Genomic DNA, 19,143 nt, shown 5'->3' with positions numbered 1-19,143 from the left:
TGTGACAGTCTGTTAGGTGTGGTCCTCCCTGCATTTGCCATTGGGAGATTAAACTACTGTAATGTGTTTTCCATGAGGCTCCATCTCAAAATCTGGATGCTTACACTGGTGTAGAATGCTGACTGCACATAACACAGTGAATGGCTCTGTGAATGGCACAGGTTGCCTGAGCAGTTCAGGTTGTTGGTATTGACCTAAAAAGATCTACCTAGTTTGCATCTTTACTGTCTGGGCGACTGCTTCTCTCTGCTTTGCTGCGGTGCTTGTGACCGTCAGAGGTGCACAAGCTGGAATGTCCACAGTGTAAAAGCAAGGGAGATGGTGGTTGGACATGTTGCATGAAGGCCCCATGGCTTTGAAATTTGGAAATTTCTGTGGTCTGTAATGCCCCAGATTTGTTGTTGTTCTAGACATGTTGTAAAGCTAAACTTTTTTTCTTGGTCATTTGAGGAGTAGTTAGGCAACGTCTGGTTCCGGGATTAGGGTTCAAATGTGGGATTTTCAGGTGAGATGAGGGTGTATATTGATGGTATGGGGGCAGTCTGATTTTTCTTGCAGACGATTTTGTGATATTATGCATTTTAATTATTGTCAAGAAACCCAGAGTATTTCGGTGGGTGTTTTTTATAGTAACTTACAAATGAAAAGAACTAGCTTCCTTTAACCTACATTGTTTTCCATGCTGTGCCTCTCAGAACTCTTTTTTTATTTTATTTCTCTAATTGATCTTGGCTTTTTGAAGAGCGAAGACCCCTCTTGGAGATTTCTTTGTAGTTCATTCCCTTTCATTTTGGGTTTTGTGATGGTGTTTTTAAAACCTCATATTACTACATGCTTGTCAATGCTCAAGGATATTTGTCTCAAGGCTGTTACGGAGTTGATTCCAATTTTTGAATTTTTATAAGTTATCTATCCCTGAACACACATACCTGTCTTTCTCTGAATCTAACATTTACAGCCAGCCAATGCTCTTGCTCAAGTAATACACCAAATAAGAGTAGGAAGTCAAGGGGTACTCATGCATAAGATGACCCACTCATTAATAAATGAGCCTATTTATCAGTCCTCCTTTCTCTTCTCTCCAATGGCTCTCAGATGCTGCTCTGTAACTCTGCATCCAAGCATTACTGCATGGGACTTTCTGAAGATTCCAATAGATGGCATAAGTCAGTGATGTCACCCTCTGTATAGTAGATGGTTGTATTGTGAGTAACGTTGAACAAGACCTTTTGTTCCAGGACTTGGCTTTTGGGTTTAAAAACACTTTGACAAATTATTAATGCCTAAGAAAGCAGTGGTGTTTGGCTAGAATCAAACAGTGCAGGCTGACAATATCAGTGCAACTGAATGCTGACTGATACTCCTGGTCTGGGCTCCTGGATGTTTCTGCCAATATACCTCGATCTTTGGCTCTCTCCAGAGCAGACAGCCCGTTAATGCTGTCCTGGGTCATAAGCCAGGCAGTTTCAAGGCTGTATTACTGTACAAATCAGTGTCCAGAAATGTTGATTCTTTTGAACACTCTGCACATGCTTTGCTCCCAACACTCTGGGGCTGTGTTATTGTATAAGAAATTCCCAATAGTAATCTGAGTTTGTCTCCTTTAAACATTTGTAGGCAGATCCTGTCTGCCCCCAAAGAGCCAATGGGTTTGATTCAGCCCTTGCTTTAACCATCCCAGGATTAATTCAGAGTAGGACCTGGAAGAGATTTGCAGACTTCTCCCTTTGCAAACATATTAAAGGAGGGGTTTGTATAACATTAAGGCCATTTAACTTTGCACTGTATTCCTACCTCTTCCTGGGCAGCCATGAAAAGGGCTGACTTTCTTGGGACTGGGGGCAGTTCACCTCTTGTGGAATCTTTCCACTTGAGTGCTAACATGGAAAACAACAAGACCTAGGGGTTTGCTCAGCTTTTAGTTGTAATCTCTTCCAAAGAGAAACTGCTATCAGGGGACTGTTCCTTGGGAGCCAGGACCATAGTGTGGCTCTCTGAGCAGTAGCTCATTGGTTACCTGCAGGCGTTGGGATTAGCGCTGGTAGGTCAGATCTCTTCCACACATTACTAGTAAAAAGAAAAGGAGTACTTGTGGCACCTTAGAGACTAACCAATTTATTTGAGCATGAGCTTTCGTGAGCTACAGCTCACTTCATCAGATGCATGCTGTGGAAACTGCAGCAGACTTTATATATACACAAAGAATATGAAAAAATACCTCCTCCCACCCCATTGTCCAGCTGGTAATTACTAGTGTCATTTTTTCTCACTTTGCTGATTTCACACTGTCCCAATTGCCAAACTGTTAAATATTAATAGTTTGTTCTCTGCCTGAAAACATGAAACTTGGACTTCAGAAGGTGGGAGGGGATGAATATACTACCTGTGACTGATGCATCTTTCCAGGTGACTACATAGGAAAGTACCTGGCTTTACCACATTCAGATACCATGGTGATGGGCGTGGTGTTAAAATCTTGTTAGACCTTTCCCTGTAATAACCAGGCCAGCAGATTAGTGATACTGGAGGGAGAACATGAGGAGCTCTCTGCAGGCTTCTGTAAGTGAGTCTCTTGTTTTAAAATATACATTGGTTTGTCTTGGGGGGATGGTATGTGAGGAAAATTGTGTTCTCTTCATACATCTAGACAGGAGAGCCAAGTATGCCTCTGGATCCTAGAAAACTTGACTCCTTAATACATTCCCAAATACGACTTTGCTGCATAAAATCCACAGGGGACTTGGCAAAAAGAGACCTACATGTGTCTTCCCTTTGGATGCTGCCTAGATCCAGTTTGATAGCAAGTTGGTGAGCTGCTACCTCAGGAATGTAAGAGAGCCATTCTGGGTAGATATGGGATTCTGACCTGGCCTCGGGCTGTGTTAACCCTCCAGGTGCTTTGTCTCTCTAAAGGGTTTCCCAGGAATGCACATGTTGTCAAAAATGGATTTGCAGGGTTTAAAGAGTAAACGATGAATGACACTGTAGAGGTATTCATGCAGTAAATGCTCTCTCCGTGCTGCTCTTGGAGATCAGCTGAGATGCTCATGTTCGCAGCCTGCAGATTTGTCCATCTTGGGTTGCAAGGAGGAAGGTTGTTCTTTCAACCGTGGCACTTGCCTCTACCCTTGTTCTGGTAGGTCCCAGGTCTGACCTTCAGGGCAAGTTGCAGAATCTGTTTTGCCCGAAGGAGTGGGGATGGCCACATTAAAAAAAAATTCCAGAAGAAAACAATTACATCATGGATGTTGTTGGCTAATAATGATTTTCATATATGTCCCTACAATCTTGATGGCTGCCTTCTGTGCACTGAGAAAGATCATTTCACTTGCATGCTCAGAATAATCCTGTGTGAACTTGAAACTTAAATCCATTTCCTCACCAAAATGTTGTTGTGATCCTTTGACTGGTTGCAGGGTGACTCATCCTTGCTGCTCTGCTGGCATTCTTTACGCAAACAAATGGGCTTAAATAAGGTTAAGAAAACAGTTACATGAGGCCATTTTAGGGGTCTTATAACATCACTGGGTTTTTGGGAAAGCTGGTGCTGAGGGGCATATCAGAGTTTGTGGTTATTCAGCCCCATGAGGCCAGGGTGGATGGCGTAACACAGGAGGAGTTATAGCATTATCTAGTGATGGGAGGGTGGTGCTGGGTTCCAGAGAGAGAGCTGTCCATTCCTCTTCCTCTAGGGGATTATGCTGTGAGGCAAGTTTTCCATTGTGGGTTGGGGAGAGAATTAAAGCTGAAAAGAAGATTGGATCCTTGAGGCTCGCAAGTTTCCCTGGGGATTGGGCAATTAAGTGGACTTTGAAATGAGTCTCTGTTTTGGGCCTGCTAGTCTTACAACTTCATGTTTGATTATGGGGGAGTGAACATAGTAACAGGTTGCCATTCTTTGGTGCATTTTATATGGGGATCTCAAAGTGGTATGCAATAAATTTAGCCAAGGGGAGGATTTTGTCTGTGTGATACAGATTGGGAACCAGGCTCCCCACAGAAGGGAAGAGACAAATTTAAGGTCACACTGAGTCAGTGGCAATGATGGGAGTAGAGCCCAGGTGTTCCTGTTGCCCAGCCCTGTGCCTTAGCCTAACTGATAGGTCTCAAAATGTAATTGTAAACGGGAAATCATTGTAGAGCAGCTACATTCCTAGTGGGGTCCCTCAGGGATCAGTTCCTGGCCCTGTGCTATTTAATGTTTTTATCAGTGACCTGGACGAGAACATAAAAATCATTACTGATAAAGTTTGCAGATGACACACAAATTGCGGGAGTGGTGAATAATGAAGACTGGTCATGGATACAGGGTGATCCAGATCACTTTTAATAAGCTGGGCACAAGCAAACAATATGCATTTCAATTCAGCCAAATGTAAAGCTATCCACCAGCGCTCCGCCCCCTTCCCCCAAACCCCCACTCCTGTCCTGCCTCTTCCCTCCCAGAGCCTCCTGCATGCCATGAAACAGCTGATTGCGGCAGGTGGTAGGTGCTGGGAGGGAGGTGGAGGAGCTGATCGGCAGGGGCGGCTTGGTGGAAGGGAGGGAGCTGGCTGCCACTAAGTGCTAAGCACCCACTAATATTTTTCTGTGGGTGCTCCAGGGCTGGAGCACCCGTGGAGTCGGCACCTATGAAGCTATCCATCTAGGAACAAAGAACGTAGGCCATACTTACAAGGTGGGAGATTCTATCCTGGGAAGCAGCAACTCCAAAAAAAGATTTGGGGGCTGTGGTGGATAATAATCTGACCATGAGCTCCCAGTGTGAGGCTGTGGCTAAAAAGGCTAATATGATCCTTTGGTGTATAAAGAGGGGAATATAAAGTAGCAGTAGGGAGGTCATTATCTTTGTATTGCCCACTGGTGTGACCACTGCTGCCACACTGTGTCCAGGTCTGGTGTTGATAATAACTGAAAAAGAATGTTGAAAAATTGGAGCGTGTTCAGAAGATTACCACAGGAATTAGTAAAGGATTGGAGAACAGGCCTTTATTGTGAAAGACTTGGAGCTCAATCTATTTAGCTTAACAAAGAGAAGGTTAAGGGGTGACTCTCACTATCTATAAATATCTACATGGGGAGCAGAAATTTCATAAGAGAGCTCTTCAGTCTCGCAGGCAAAGGTCTAACAAGATCCAATGGCTAGAAGCTGAAGCTAGACAAATTCAGACTGGAAATAAGGTGCAAACTTGTAACCATGAAAGTAGTTAACCATTGGAACAACTTACCAAAGGCTGTGATGAATTCTCCATTACTGGAAATACTTAAATCATGATTGGATGTTTTTCTAAAAGATCTGATCTGGTTCAAACAGAAATTAATTCAGGGAAGTTCTATGGCCTGTGCTCTGCAGGAGGTCAAATGATCACAATGATCCCTTTTTACCTGAAAATCTGTGAATCACAAGACCATATTTCCTTGCTGCCTGGGGACATGCTTTCCAGTATGCAACCTCTTCTGTCCTCATTAAAGCCACCTCCGTTTCAGGAGAAGTGGACACAAGGACTAGCTTTTTTACTTCAAAACACTCTTTCACGGTCTCTTTTAGTTTCATCGTTCACCCCTCCAGTCAAACGTGACCACTGGATGTTGCCACTCATGCTGCTGCCTCATTTCCGAAAAGCCATGAACTTGTGTTTACCATTCAGATTAATGGTTGCTGAACCCAGGTCGTCTTGTGTATGTCAGGGAAATTGGCCAGGCTCTCGCTGACTCTGTTTGCTAATATTTTCACTTTTACTGTGGTGGAATAATTTAAATCTTGAATCTTGCATGTGGTGGAAACTTCATTTTTAAGAAAGAAGTTCATGGGAGGTATGGAAGCTGTTAACTGACAGTTGACAGAGCCTCACTGCTGGAACACATTCTACCACGCAGTAATGTCCAATGCAGGAAGAAGGCTGCGTTTGGTTTGAATTATGTTGGTTAGAAAAGCTGAACTTGATATAGGCAGGTGCGGGGTGGGGGGGTGGGGGGGTGCTGGGTAATAATAATCTGTGTTTGCATTGAGGTTAGAATTTTCAGAACTTAGACTTGTTTAAATGTGCCCTGAAATGAAAAGTCGTTGAGCCAACTTGACCAAACAAACGGTAAATGGTCTAGTTCATGCAGAAGAGCAGCTATGCTATGCTTGTCCTGTGTGTGCTCAGATGGACACCCAGACTAGGATTTCTTCCCCATGCTGCTGATTGATATGGCTTGTGTGACTCAGTGATTTCACTGAGGTCTTTATCATTCATTCTGCTGTACCCATGAAAAGACGTGTCTCTCACCACCTTCTATGTCTTTTGCTGACTCTTCAAAGTGTCATTCCATGGATCATCAGGAAGGGTTAGACGGACCATAGCTCAAGAACCACTGCCCTGAAAACTTCGCCCTGATCAGGTCCTGAACTCCCTGGGGGAAGACCCTTGTGACCATGCAGAACTCTTTTGAAATTGCTGGGGATCTAGGTCCACCTGCACAGAGCTTGGTATAAGAATCAGGGCTTTGGTTTGTCCAGCATTTCCTCCTCTTTGCAGTTTACGTCCTTTCCTTGTCCCCTTGAAGGAAACCTAGAGCATGTCTTGACTTGCCATTTAAAGCAGAAAAAGTCCCTTTTCTGTGCAAAAACCTCTCAGAACCAATACTGGGTAAGATGGCAGGACTTGTAATGCTGGCAAGCCTGTACTGGCATGCATTATACAGTAGAACCTCAGAACTATAAACACCTCGGGGTAACCCGACACAGGCTCACCAGCGGCACCTCCTGCTGGTCATCTTGAGGAATTAGCGTTCCAGCCTCTGGAGCGCCCTCTTCAGGCCGGTGTCTTGACTTGCTGGCTCCCGTGTCCCTCCCAGGACACCGGTGCCTCTTTCACTGGATGCTGCCCCCTGGCAGTACCCCACAGTTCTGGGTCTCCCCCTCCCAGGGGAACTCCCCCACCCACTATCCCTACCTCATCTCAGTTGTAGGCTCCTGCCAGTCACCAGCTAGCCCCCACGCCCTGGGGCAGACTGCAGTATGAGCCACTCATCACAGGCAAGGCTGGGTTTGGACCTGCTGCCTTTGCCTACCCATGGCTGCCCCTGCAATCCCTGTGCCTAATAGGCCTTCCCAGGCCTGCAGCCTGGGGCTTTCCTAGGCCAGAGCTCCCCGGCTCCCTTGGCCTTTCCCCAGCCCTGCTCCAACCTAGGTCCTCTATTCAGGTCTCTACAGCCAGGTCCCTCCCTCTCAGAGGGAGAGTGCTCTCTGGGCCTCTGGCTCACAGCCTTTATAGAGCCAGCTGGGCCCTGATTGGGGTGTGGCCCCCAGCTGAGGCTGCTTCCCCAATCAGCCCTGCTGCCTTTCTTCTGCAACAGCCCTCTCTCAGGGCTGTTTTAAACCCCTATGGGCCAGAGTGGGTGTCCACTCTGCTACATTTGGGAATGGAGATTGTTTATAATTCTGAAATGTTTATAACTCTGAACAAAACATTATGGTTGTTCTTTCAAAAGTTTACAACTGAACATTGACTTAATATAGCTTTAAAACTTTACTGTGCAGAAGAAAAACTGCGGCTTTTAACCATCTTAATTTAAACGAAACCAGCACAGAAACAATTTCCTTACCTTGTCAAATCTTGTTATAAAAATTTCCCCTTTATTTTTTTGTAGTTTACATTTAACACAGTACTGTACTGTGTTTTTGTTTGTTTTTTCCTGTCTCTCCTTCTGCCTGATTGCATACTTCCAATTCCAAATGAGATGTGTGGTTGACCGGTCAGCTCATAACTCTGGTGTTCATAATTCTGAGGTTCTACTGTACTGAAATATTGTGCTTGCGTCAGTAGTTCTACTGCATAGACATATTTATTATAATAGTGCTGTCCTGTGTCCCTGTTGCAATGGCAGCTCATTACCATTATAAAGTGTTTATTTTGGGAGGTTGTAACTTGTGCATGGATTTATAACACTTGTACCAAAACATTTAATTAAGAATAAAATATATTATACAGCACTACATGTGTGCCCAAAACTGGTCTGCTCTTCTCCTTGGCCTATACTTAGCTTTCTTTAAAAACAAACCCAAAAATCATTTGGCTAAAAGTTGGCATACACAGCATCCTATGTGAAGCAGATTTTCATTGAACTAAACTTCAGATTTGGATTCCTTTGTCTACAGTATATGCATAGACACCCCTTTATGCCCTAGGAAGAGAGAAGGGAGTTGAAAGTGAATTGGGGAAATGCAGCCCATGGTGGAGTCGCTGAATATGTGTTGGGTGTAGCTTGTGGTAAGATTGGTTCTTTAGGACAGTGGTCTCCAAAGTGGGGTGCGCCAGAGGATCCCAGGGGGTGCGTGGCAGGAGGAGCGCCGCCGGACAGCACTCCACCATTTTTTTTTTCCTTCGGTGGCTGCTCTGGACGCCTGCAGCAGGTCTTCCCCTCTCCTTTCTTCGGCGGCACACCTGCGGTAAGTCTTTCCCTCTCCTTTCTTCAGCGGCACCGTGGGGGTGCACGATCCAAAAACTTTGGAGACCACTGCTTTAGGATATGTCCTATCACCCAGGAGAGGGCAAAACTCCCTATCATGGCAGGAAAATAATTGTTAAACAATAATGCAATTCAACTGTAGCCCACATCTGTAATGTGGGGATATGATCTCTGAAGAACTTGAGTCAGAGTGAAAGTGAATCAAGATATTTATAACAGGTTAATCTTTGATAGCTTCTGGGTGCGTATAAGAGACATTTCAGTTGGTTAATATTCCTGAGATAATAGGAGATAAATAAGAGAGAGACACTTTCATGGGCAAAATGGCATGCAAAATAAAAAGACCTTGGAGAATCACTGGTTTAAAGCACAACTCTAAATGTGGTTTTAAACACACACACAGCTGTATTCCCCCATTCACTGAGTCTCATGCAACACCTTCACAAAAATCAAAGGCTTTGGCATATTTGTGTTTAATGCTATCATCAGTCTTTGGGGAGACAACAGCCATAAAGCCACTGAAACAAGGCACCATCCAGACAAGTCCATTCAAGATTAGGATTCCCAGGGCTCAGAACTCAAAGGTTAGGCAACGCTCTAGATAAATCGTACAGTTATAAATTGCACATGGTGGAGATGTCACATGGAAGGTTTGCAGTTTCTCTTGGAGATGGGAGCCCTCACAGTGCACACCTGCTTCAAGAGATAAGTGCTTGTGCCCTAAGATTTAAAATTTACTCCTGAGGGCATTCTGCTCCAAAAAAAATTCTGCACACAACATTTTAAAATTCTGCAAATTTTATTTGTCAAATAAATGTGGAGCCTCTGGCATGGCTTTGGGGAGCATAGGCCACTGGCTGTACAGAGATGAGAGATCACTGTTCAGCTCCCCACCCCAGAATATGGGCTCAGCGGTGAGGCTGCACCCAACCCTGACACAGTGCAAGAACTGGGCCTACCCCCAAAACACCCCAGGGCCTTGCCCATCTGGGCCAGGCGCACCAAGTGTGGGCAGGCAGGCTCAGCAAGGCAGGATCCAAGTGTGGAGGGGCTTAGAGTGGAGGGTTGAGAGGGTGGTGTTGAGAGGGTTCTGTGTGGGGCAATCTGGATGCGGGTAGCTCAGTGGACGGATCTGGTTGTGGGATGGATCTGGATGCCCAGGGGCTTGTTGGGGGGGTTCTGGGTGCAATGATAATGGGACTCTGCAGGTCCAGGTGAAGGTGGTTGGGGCTCAGCGGACGGGAGGTCTGGATGTGGGGGGGATAGAGCTTTGCAGGTGGGTCTCAGTGTGTGGGGCTCAGTGGGGAGTCCAGATACTGGGGGAGTGGGGCTCAGTGGGGTGGGGATCCAGGTGCAGCTTGTTGGGGCTCCGTAGCTTGGGGATCTGGGTGCAGATGGCTCATCAGGGTGGTGCAGGGGGTGTTGGGCTCGGTGGCAGGGAGTGGTGGTTCTGAGTGTGGGGGGTGAGGCTTGGTGGGAGGGTCTGGGTATGAGGGGGTCTGGATGCATGGGGGATGGGGGAACAGCTCCCTGTACAAGAAGGAAAAATTGAAAAGAGTCCAGTGGAGGGCAACAAAAATGATTAGGGGGGCTGGAGCACATAATTTATGAGGAGAGGCTGAGGGAACTGGAATTATTTAGTCTGTAGAAAAGAAGAATGGGGAGGGGGGGATTTGATAGCTGCTTTCAACTACCTGAAAGGGGGTTCCAAAGAGGATTGATCTAGACTGTTCTCAGTGGTAGCAGACAACAGAACGAGGAGTAAAGGTCTCAAGTTGCAGTGGGGTAGGTTTAGGTTGGATATTAGGAAAAACTTTTTCACTAGAAGGGTGGTGAAGCACTGGAACGGGTTCCCTAGGGAGGTGGTGGAATCTCCTTCCTTTGAGGTTTTTAAGGTCAGGCTTGACAAAGCCCTGGCTGGGATGATTTAAGTGGGGATTGGTCCTGCTTTGAGCAGGGATCCCTTCCAACCCTGATATTCTATGATTCTATGATCCCTGCAGCTGAGGAGTGATGGGTGCAGGAAGCTGGTGGGTGGGGGGGATGACTTTGCAGAGCTTCCTGCAGCTGCGGGAGAAATCTGGGTGTGGGTCTGACCTAGCCCTGGATGCTGTGCAGGGGAAGAGGAAGTGCTATCCTCCCCAGCCCAACCAAGACTAGCAGCTGAGCCTGGCGCAGGGTAGGAGCCACCAGCTGGGTCTTCCCCAGTCCCGCCTCCTGCCCCACAGTGATTTATCTCTCTTCTGGCTGCCTTGGGCCCCCAAAACATACTGCTAGGAAGGGTGGCATGATCACTTTTGTAGCTTTCCCAGAAAGTCATTTTTCTGTGGGGAAGCAAAGAAATATGTGGGGGGACATAAATTCTGCGCATGCACAGTGGTGCAGAATTCCCGCAAGAGTAAATAATTTAACTAGAATTACCATCCGAGATATGGACTCAGAAGCTCTTTGGAAAGTTGTTTCCACAAGACATTTGTCTGTACAATGTATAGTGCTGCTGACTGGAGGGTGTGACAGTTGCTGCTGGGACCAAAATGCAGTTTTTCCTGTAATCACTGCAATAAATAAGTACTAAGAACATGACAATTCTGTGCTATTTTGCCTGCTCTTAATGCGTCTCACTGTGGTGTTCACAACAGCCTCTGTTACAACCTACAGCTCATCCCAGAGCAGTTCTTCATTAATGTTAATTTTGAAGGAGACCAGTGCCTCCCACCTCTTGCTCCCTATGAAAATGCACCAGCGAAGCCTGCAATGGAAGGAACAGGACTGCTGCTTGGATGGTAGATTGGACATGAGACACCAGAATTAGAGACCACAGATCCTTAAATTCCACTGATCAGAAGAGGCTGGAGCAGGGCTGAGCACCATCCTAGAACTTATTCACAGGAAACTTGTAAATTCTGAAAGAGAAAGTCAAGATCTCCCAAAACACAATGAATTATGTAGTCAATCCCCTCCTCCCCAGTAAATTGTGGATGAGTGTGCTTGATCTAGGGATGGACTGCCTGTGAAATCCAACACCCACAACTAATTTGGTGTGGGGTGGGGAGAGGGGGAAGAACCAAACCCAAAAAGTACAAGTACAAAGCCATATCCTTAACCTGTACTTAACCTGTAAAATCAGCCTAAACCAAACAAATGGGTCATTTTCCCCTTCTCGCCTCCTACTGAAAATGCTGTTTTAAGACAGTGACAAGTCTCTCACATCTCCTCTCTTTCCCCCCTTGTCCTGTTTTCTTCCCCTTGGTTTGGGGAGGGGAACAGTCGATAGGGACTATAAACTGTGCACCCATGTGTTCAGTTTAGTTTCAAGATGCTGAAAAGTTCCTGATTTCTAATATCACAAAGTGTTTGAAGTTAGATCTGCTGTTGTTTATACAGCTGCATAGGTGAGCAAGATGGATCACTGAGAAAAGTCTAGGAAAAGCTCTTTCTGCAGGAGGTGGGATTAATGCTGGATACTTAGAGCTGGCTGTTAATTCATAGCAATAATGCTGCTTTGTCCACCACAAGTTGATTCAGGATCTAAATGTCATTAGGAAGATATCAAAATGTTAGCTAGTATGAAACTGAACTGGAGGATGGATATCAGTATTCTTTGTGAAGTATAGCATAAATCCATGATCATATTTGTGTATAGATAGATGATGCATATTAATATTTGCTGTGAAATGCTACATAACTGCTATTACTGAATTGTGCTGTCGCTGGAGAAAAGAGGACAATCAGCAGTTGATTGGCTGGGTTATGGGAGAAGGAGTTGGGGAAAGAATGAGCTAATGTTTTATGAAGAGTCATTTGTAATAAAGTTGTAAAGATGCAATTACAGCTTTTGCCTGATCTGATTTTTATGCAGTTTGTGGTGTGTGTGGGACTCTTGACCACATGTTAATCATAAACAGGCCCTTTCTCTTCCACTTTCCACCCCTTGCAGTTTCCTGTTGAAGTCTCCATTTTGGTACAAAAGAAAAAGGTTAACCACTATCTCAAAAATATTAATTGAAGTGCATCTTTGCGTGTACCAAAGCCGGGGTGATTTCAAAGAAATCAATGTAAGAGTTATTAAATTATATGAAAGACTTGCCTCTGGATGGAATAAAGAGCTTCCTGGAATAAGAAACCACCTGGAATTTCCTATTGGTGTCCTGTAGTTATAGGCCCATGGGATACAGACATTAAAATAAATTTGAAGACACTTAACTGTGTGTGCTGCTTACAAAGCACTTTGCTAACACATTGCTTTACCTGCCAGTGGCTGTACTGCTGCATTTAGACTGGTTTTTGCATGGTCTAATCACAGTTAGAAACCACTTTCATTGCAGATAGCTCATATTTACTTAGGCCCCAGCTTGGTGATAAGAACAACTTCAATTGTTGTAACACCTCATCTTACCTGGTCACAGTGAATAAGAAGGAATTGTGTCCTTGTTTCCACAGAACAGCCAGGTCTCCTGCTTGTGCATCTACACCTGTCATGCTGCCTAATCTCATTTCTATCAGTGCATTCTGGGAAAATCTGGGCAACTATTCCTTGGTGCGTCAGCAGTGTTATAGAGTGCCCAGACGATACCTGGAACTATAGACTCTGGGATGCTCTACCAGACAGAAGGCTGTACCAAAGCAGGATCATTACCCAAGCATTGTTAAGGGCTCTCAATCTCAGAGCTAAATAAACCTGGCACCCTGGAAACAAGAAGACAGCTATATGCCAGTGGAGGCCGCTAGAAAGGGTAACACAAGGTTTGGCTGCCATGGCTACTAATTACGTAGTATGTGATGAGCCATATTTGGAGCCAGCCATGTCAGTATTTGGTTATGAGTATGGATAAACACTACAGGATGACACTGAGGGCCCTCTCAGAGTTTCAGTGCAAACGGTACCTGTGTTCCTCTTCTGTGGTCCACCAAGGGCACCCATGGTCGGCTCTCAGCTGTCGCGTCTCTTGGCTGGAGGCCCTGCTCAGAAGGGAGTGAAACATGGGGTTTAATGTTGCACAACTCCCTGCCATTCACTGTGATATCCCCAGGAAGCCAGACTGCCCAACAGGCCAGCGCCTGAGCCTAGCTTTCTGTCTGAAGGCTATGACCAGTATATACATTACCACATGGACCTTCTAAGCAAGCACATTTATTCTCAAGGGAAACATGAGAGAGAAGACATTAAATCCATGAAAGAATCTACATGCATGCTAAAAAGTTTACCAGAGATCACCTTCAGCTCCAGGCTAGGGCTCTGGTAGGTTTTAGTCCTTCAAAACCTACAACTGTGTTTTGATTCATTTGTCTTAGATCCAGCACCAGAATCCAAAGGCTGGGCAGATCAGACATTTGTTCATATAGCTTGGGCCTTTGATTCTGGCATTCTGTAACAGGTAATCAGCAGACAAAGACCTCAGGGCATAGCTTCAAAGGGCTGTGATTTTGCATAACTGGGGTTGGGTAATTTGCATTTACCTCTCTAGGGATTTCCCCAGGAAATCCACTTAACACTTATTGGACTTTGGGGATATATTTGCCTGGCCCATTTTTAATATAGTCTTTTGAACTCCCAGATCTAACATCTGTCACCTCTCCCCTCTCTCCCCAGAGAGGTGACATACAATCCCAGCCCACGATAATACATTAGCTTAATACAATAAGGTATTTCAAGGATATTTCAGGAAATTTCTCTGTTTGTCATAGGCTCAGTTCAGCTAAGCATGTAAGCAGGTGCTTAAGTCCATCCTTGTTCAGTGCTTTGCTGAATCCGGCGAAAGAGATTCAGGACATTAAGAGCCTAATCCTGCATCTGTTGAAATCAACAGGAGTTTTGCCTTTGACTTCAGTGGAAGTGGATCAGGCCCAGTAAGAGTTTTGGAGATGTGGTTTTACCTAAAAAGTAACTAATTGTCCTCCTTCAGCCAGCTGCAGCTGGGCATGTGCCCAGAAAGGGGCTACCGGTACTCAGACAAAAAGAATTTTGGATCAAACTTCAGCTAATTGTGTGGATGCTCATGGCTGAGCCTCCTTCATTACAGACTGTTACTATTGTTTTGGTTTTTTAAATCTATTTAGTTAAGCTGTGGTTTAAGCACAGCATCTCACAGAAGGCGAGGCAGAGACTCCACAAATAGAAGGGAATAGAAAATCAAAATCCTTTCATGGAGTCCTCACAGAAATTCTCAGTAAACTCATTTTTTAAGTTTCTCTCTCCCGCCCTTTGATACAGCTCACAAAATCGGGGAAACCTGGTGTGAAACAGTGCTTTTAAGATGCCAGTAATATAATTTAATAGGGAGATTGGGAAATATTTTTAAATAGCTGCTTTAATTCGAAGCAGAATTGGCCTGAGTCAGTCTGTTCATCTGAGTCTCCCTGCCTCCAGTTATGTTTTCTTGACCACAGCTACAAATTTGTAGCATGCCAAACAAACTTCTTTCCTGTTCCATTGGGTTAGATGGGATATTCTGAGTTGTAGATGCCTATCCAGGGGAGAAGTCTCTCAGATAGCCTTAAATTCTCCAAATTGAGCCCAAACCACATGTACACTGCTAGTCCCCACTCACAGTGGTCACATCAGTAAAACACTCAGAAGTAGCAGTATTTCAGTCCCTTTTCTTCAGCCTGGGTTAACTGTTCCCCAGATCAAAAGAAGCCATGCCTCAGAACAGGACTGGCTGTTATGCCAAGTTTTCATTTTCATTGTGAACTGTTTCCCAATTTCTCTGTTGTTATTTTTAATATATATATTTTAAAAGTAAGACGTGTGTTTGGGTCTTGCAGAAATCTTTGCCCAACTCCTTGTCACAGTTTTGGGGTAACTCCAAATGTATTTCTCCTCCATGGTCCCTTGAGGGCACGCATTTAAAGGTTCCCGGCTCCCACCTCTCTTGGGCAAAGACCCGTGTCTTACTCCCCTCTGCTGTACGGCTCCCTGGATTACATTGCAATATCCCCAGCAAACCCAGAGCCTGCACTTTGCTTTCCCTCTGAAGGCTATGACCAGGGTATTGCCCACAGTTATAAGTTACCACACAGCTCTTTCTGAGCAAGCACATTCTTTCTTAAGGTAAAAGCATGACAGAGGAACATATAGACACCATAAAAGTTCCTACACGCATGCTAAAAGCTTGCCAGAGGTCATCCATCAGTCTTATGGCTAAATCGTCCCAATCCTTCCACAAGGGTTGGGGGCTTGCCCTTGGACAGAAGGTCCTGTCTGTTTGCTGAATCAGAAAGAAGGCCCTGAGTCATTTTAAAATGGGGCTATTTATTCAAAAGTCCTTTCTTTGCCTGTTGGTTTCTGGAGAACAGAGTTTGAACTAGTATATGTAAACTTCCCCCAGAGGTGGTACCTCTCTGGGGGGTTACAACCTGGTTTGATTTGCCTTATTCGCCACCCGCTGTTTTTAGTTCCTGGAGGAGCGCTGGTAGCCCTCCCTTCTGGAGTAGAACAGAGTCATACATAAACCATTCATTTGAAACAATGGACTTCAAAGATACTTAAATTTAATTCTGCAAGGTCTCCCAAGGATATGCAGGAAATGGCCATATCTGTCACAGACCTCTCTTCATCTCCCCCTCCTTTAGCTTTCAGAATTAGACCAGAGGATTGCGCATGTATTTTTACTATTCAAGGCAGCAGTGACTTTTTGACACTGAAGACTGCCAAAAATTAAAGCAATTCCTTGCTCCAATCTTTGGTAAAGTCAGTGATAGTGAAACAGGAAAAGCTAGGGCTGGTATGTACAGTACATGCTATCCCATCATTCATACCAGTGGAAAAACAACATTGTGAAGAAAAACAGAGCTGCTTGAACTTTCAGCCCTCTTTTCCCCCTTAACTAGTATTTGATCATTTTTCAAGGCCAATAAGGACCTGCTTTCTTCCATTCACTGATCACTTAATATATGATGCTGCCTCTGTTGTGGGGATTATGGGCCAGATTTGCAAAGGTATTTAGGCATCTAAGGATGTAGTTAGGCACCTAGTGGGAGTTGAAGGCACAATGGGAGTGAAGGCAGCTAACTTATTTAGGCGATTTTGAAAATCCCACTAGGTGCTTATCTGCATCTTTAGGCACCTAAATACTTTTGAAAATCTGGCCCTCTCTCTTGTCTGTGCAGGAGACAGACTAGCTACCTCATCTTCCCATCTACAGTTTCTCTGCTTTTATTTGATTTTTGTCATATTAAAACTTGTTTTCTAAAAATCCAGCGGATCACAGCAAACGGCAGCAAATTCTGTACAACCACTAGTGTTCTGGGCTGTAGCCCATTGGTTAACAGACTGATGAGGGTAATGTTAATGTTGGAATGGAAATAGATCAAATAAACGAAAGTGTTGTAATGACTGAGGGACAATATTTCATTGAGCTGAAAGTGTGTGCAGTTAACATGGTTTTACATTCTGTTTTTCATTGAATGTTAGAGGGTGAAGTGAATATTGGTAGCAACAATAGGATACCACATTTCCTCAGAACAGTTCATCAGCATGTACCTTCATTAGTCAGTGATGTGCAAGTGGATGAGGAGTTGCATATCTTCACCTTTAGGATAGGTAAAAGGCACAGGTTGTTATTCCCCAAGGGGTTATTTTATCCCTGGGGGATTATATTATTAAAATATTATTCAGTGAAATTAGCAATCCTGATAAACTATTTAAAAATATTTTTCACAAGTCTCACTTCATCTTGATGCTAAACTTTTGTGGCTTTCATTTTGCCTCATTTGTCCACTGAGAGGGAAAAAACAGGAAATAACCCCCCTGATTTTCAAGAGTTGTGTTAAGCAGCGAGACCTTGGTGGTCTGTAGTTTTACTTTATTAGACAGGAGGTAGTGGTTTAATCTAGTGCACATAGCAATTCAGTTACCGGCAGCAAGTCTCTCAGTAATTAAGACTTTCTTTTAAATTTATTTGATCTGTCTCTATTCCAGCATATAGTCACTAAAGCACCTGTTTCGAGCTCTTGGGTCTCTACTAGGTGATTAAAAATATAGTTGAATGACACAAGCAGCAAGGGTATACTAACTGCCTTTCTCTACCCAAAACCAGCTGCATACAAAAATCAAATTCTTCAGCTTCCCCTCAACCCACGGAACCTGTCTTTCCCTCAACCTACTCTATTCCTATCCAGATCCCACTCTTTTTGTTTGTGGAAGAGTGAAATCCATGCAAATTCATCCTCCTCTATGCTGAGAAACCTTACAGAGGATTTGAGATGGCATCTTTCTGCTTAAGCAACCCCTCCTCTTCTTTTCCTTGTCATCCACTCTTCTGGCTGAGACTACAGCCAGAGATCTGGTGCCACAGAGCACCAAAGGAAAGACATTTTCTTTTCCTACTTAGTTAATGTGGGAAAGTATTCCAGGACAGGCATCAAATCTCTATTCTAGATGCAATTCTAATGCACCTGCCACCATGACACTAAAGCACCATATAGGTGTCACAATTATATACCCAAACAACAGACCTAGTTCTCCTTCCTATTTTAAGGTGCCTTCTCAAGTGGAGGTCCTATAAGTGATTTTCCAGGCTTGGAATGTTGCGCATCTCTGTTATTAGGATACTCCTGAAGAAATGTATCTTGACCTGAAACTTGGGTTTCACAAGATTATGGCTCACTGGGATCTCCAGTAGCAGGATGTTCTGTAGCGGAGGATCCTTGACAGAAAAGAATCTGTTCCATACAGCATGTGTCCTCCCAATTCTCAAAATCATTAGCGGGTAGAAGAGACCAGTCTATCGTACGCATCTCAGGTCTCAGACACACTTCCCCTCTTCCACAGGTCCCCTGGATAGTTTGCTTCTTCTGCCAATCTCTTGACCAAGGAGCCCCTCATTCCAAACACAGATGCTCACTCTTTGGCTGTTTGCTTTCATGAGAAGTGCCATTTCAGTAAGTTGGGCTTTTCCAGAAGTTTCTTACATGTGGCTAAAAGCCCATTTATTCCTGATGTTTACCGCTGAGCTAGGAAACTTTTGTCAGGTGTTTCTCTTCCACCTTTGCCAAACAGTCTCCAAACCTCCAAATCCAGCACAGGAAAACCATAAGTGTGATTTCAGTCTGATGCAGTTTTGAAAAGTGTCCTCCTTGGATGGAAAGGCTGGTGAAGGGAAGGATGAAGGGATTTCCATCCAGAATACCAATAATTGGCTTCAGTGCTCATCAGGCTGAGAAACATGCTATATAAAAGCTTGTTTAGCCAGGTAACTAAAACTCCCTTACTGGCACAGCTGGTTAAGAGTATTTATTAGAGAGCTGCATATCTAATGCACGCACTGTCACTGCTGGATCTGTGCCTCTGGCTTTTGACCCTCATGGAATTCAGTTCCCACACAGTGAACCAGAACAATAAAGCGGATGTGGGCAAGGTGAAGTTAATCAGGAGCAGATCTCAATTTGAAGGAAATGAAGTGGTTCACTCCCACTTTGCAAGGCGCTAGAAGGAGCTGTAATAGTGTCCCTTGCTCCAGAATTTGATCTGTGTTAGTGCTGTTATTAATCTCTCTGGGGAGAAGTGCACAGATGCATCCCATTCTGTTCCCCAAAACCAAACAGATACGTTCAAACTACAGGTTCCTCGTACCACAAAACTTTGCAAGTAACATTTTACTTCTCCTTTTGGCATCTACCTTTTCTTTAGGGCAGTTTCTTGTTAAAGTTGTTGTAGTGAAATCCTGTTTAGATGCCTCCTTCTAGTCC

At 44.5% G+C, this 19,143-nt stretch overlaps 1 protein-coding gene across 12 annotated transcripts in view; it reads left to right on the top strand.

Moving 5' to 3' along the window:
- Window positions 1-19,143, top strand: part of SBNO2 (strawberry notch homolog 2) — a 108,596-nt gene that overhangs the window by 42,204 nt on the left and 47,249 nt on the right. The window lies entirely within an intron of this gene.

The sequence above is a fragment of the Lepidochelys kempii genome, chromosome 25 (genome assembly GCF_965140285.1).
Source record: "Lepidochelys kempii isolate rLepKem1 chromosome 25, rLepKem1.hap1, whole genome shotgun sequence".
NCBI classification, from domain to species: Eukaryota; Metazoa; Chordata; order Testudines; family Cheloniidae; genus Lepidochelys; species Lepidochelys kempii.
Note: the sequence above shows the minus strand (reverse complement) of the source record. Positions and strands in the feature narration are given on the sequence as shown.